General features: G+C 51.1%; 1 non-coding gene across 1 annotated transcript; it reads left to right on the forward strand.

Annotated features, from left to right (window-relative positions):
- The first annotated feature begins 385 nt into the window (after positions 1–385).
- LOC139053852 (U2 spliceosomal RNA) lies at positions 386–577 on the forward strand. The gene has a single exon (XR_011510835.1). It is a non-coding gene; the product is annotated as a U2 spliceosomal RNA (small nuclear RNA).
- The last annotated feature ends 2,175 nt before the right edge of the window (positions 578–2,752 follow it).

Below are 2,752 nucleotides of genomic sequence, written 5' to 3' on the forward strand. Positions count from 1 at the left end.
AAGGAAATGAGGGAAATGCGCGTAGTGTATTACACTTGCGCACGGGCTTGAAACGAAGGCCTCAAAGAAAGCCGCCTTGAGCGGTCGCATTCAGACGGAAGTAAGCATTCCCCTTGCGCGTGTTTTCCGCTCGCCTGTTCCGTTTTCTACGAGGTTGCCTTCGTTGGTTTTGCCTTGCGAACAAGCTTGCGCTCGGGTCTCGTTTCTACGCGACGGCGTTTCGTTAACAGTGAAAGACTGAGGCGTCGCGAGTTGATTCGCGAGATAGAGAGCATAGAGTCTCTAGACGGGCTGGGTTTTATAAGATTGCCCACGCTGTTGCTGAGGTTACCAATGTCGCCAGGGCACCCACAAGGCAGTGGTACAATGGAGTGAAGTGAAAGACATCGCTTCTCGGCCTTTTGGCTAAGATCAAAGTGTAGTATCTGTTCTTATCAGCTTAATATCTGATACGGGTTCTATATGGACCCACGATATTAAACCTATTTTTGGAAGTTGGCGGAGTGCTTGAAGCCTGCTTCACCTCCGCCGCAGGTCGGCCCGGTATTGCACTACCTCCGGGATCGGCCCCCGCTCACTTAGGTGAGACTTCATTCAATCAAAATGAAGAACACAAGCTCGAAGCGAGCACTCACGTGACACGCACCATTCCCATACTATACGCAACGATGCCGGTGTTTCTGAACGATTGTCTGCTGTAATGAGCCACTTGGGGGGGGGGGGGGGGGAAGGGTGATTAGCCGTGGGTTTTGCAATCAATGTAAGTCCCACTCAAAGCCAACACTGCATTTTGGAGTTCACTATCGCTTTGATCCGTAAACGACAGCAAGCTCGCCCTGCGAAAATCCGCTGCCCTAGTGGAAGAAAGGTTCCCTATGAAACAAAAATGGAGTGCCCGATTTCCGGCAACATTTTCGCTGCAGTGGGACCGAGCGCCTCGAAAACAAACTTGTCGTATGGCCAAGTGTGGCGAAATATATTCAAGGGTTCAGAGGTGCCTCAGCTTTCCAACCTGTATGTTATGAATACCTGTTGCTACCTTTTCGTCATCATCATCCTGCTGGCTACGACCACTGCAGGGCAAAGACCTCTCCCATTATTCTCCAAGCACCCCGGTCACGTGTAAGCCCGGTCACGGTCGCCGTCTAGTGCCTGCGCCCTTCCTAATCTAATCTGCCCTCCTAAATTTCCGCCACCCCGTGCTACGCTTCCCTTCTCTTGGAATTCAGTCGGTAACCCTTAATTGATGATCTTCCCCCCACATTGCATGCCCTGCGCACGCCCATTTCTTTTTCTTGGTTTAAACTAAGGTGTCATTAGCTCGCGTTTGTTCGCTCACCCCCCGAATCTGCTCTATTCTTATCCCCCGTAGCGCTACACCCATCATTCTTCTTTCCAAAGCTCGTCGCGTCGCCCTCAGTTACCCTTCGGTAATCCTTAAGGTCCTTCGTTGCGGCACTCGCGGCATCTTTCTCATTTAAATAAGGCTATTTCGTTCAGTTTTGGGGGAAAACTCAATGAGCTAGGCGCGATTGTGTCCCCGGCGCCGCTCTCAACAAGATGGCGGCGCCCAGGCTTTTTGCCTGGTGGTTCGGCTTGACGCAGAACACGCCTGCAGGGCAGTGAAGCCGCATTGAAGGGGCAACGAGCGGCGCAGTGAAGCGCATGCTCGGGCGAAAAACGCGAACATCAGCCAAAAATACAACCAAATGGCCAAATACGAATTTCCGTTATGGGAAATTGGAGTTCAGTTGGCGCGTTGCGCTCGCCTAAGGTAAAGAACATAAATGCGAGTGCCACATCAGCCAAGTCAATGCTGAGGATCGCGTATCATTTCTTATTTATTTTTCCCCTTGCCTCCTGGCCTGCGTGGCCCTAGCGCGCATGCCCACGAAAGTAATGCAATAAGGAAAACGCGAAATCATGCGGTGACGGCTGTATCATATCCATTGTGCGTGCTTTGTTCTTTTTGGACTACAGTGGTGTGCGTTATGAGAAAGTTTCAGTGACCAGCGAACCTATATTTAGAACCACATTTACGGTTACTGCTAACAAGCTGCGGGTAGGTGTTGTTTTTTTCTTTCTTTCTTTTTTTCGCTACCAACGATGGGTTATCGCAACCGCGATCGGTTGTGCTAGACGCGTTCTTGCCAAACGTTGGCTCTATACGCGACCCGTGACGCGTGGTCGGCACATTCAAGCAGTCCATTGCAAACCGTTCCAAGAAGAAGGATGCTAGCTCCACGTTCCGCCGGGAGCGCTAGTTCGAAGATTGTACTTTTAGACCCTCGAGGAAGCACCGCCATCCCACGTTTTCTATAACGCGCTAAGACTCAGAGCGACAGCGACCACTTGTCTTTGTCAATATCTCGGACACACTTTTTTTTTTTTCTTTAATCCAGATCGTCAGACGAGCCCGCGTTCACGCGCACTCGCTCTCTCCGATAAGCAGGGTAGCTCGGTTGGGGTGTTGTAGGGCCTCGCGCATGCGCTGCTGAGTTCGTCGCTTCGCCGGCCGGTCGACGCTGGCGCGGTACTGGTAATCAACTTCGACGGGCATGGTGAAACGTCACTGTGAAACGTCACGACTAGCAATGCAATGTGTTTGCGAGCAATCGGAGAAATGAGAGAGCCCCTGTAGATTAGTGGAAACGTTCCTCCAAGTATTACGTTTGCAATTTGCGCCTACGAACATGAACTAGACAAAGGAAATGATCTGTAGCCGCCTTCACTTCATAAAATTCCCGTACGA

This window comes from Dermacentor albipictus, unplaced genomic scaffold (assembly GCF_038994185.2).
Source record: "Dermacentor albipictus isolate Rhodes 1998 colony unplaced genomic scaffold, USDA_Dalb.pri_finalv2 scaffold_259, whole genome shotgun sequence".
In the NCBI taxonomy this organism is placed as follows: Eukaryota; Metazoa; Arthropoda; class Arachnida; order Ixodida; family Ixodidae; genus Dermacentor; species Dermacentor albipictus.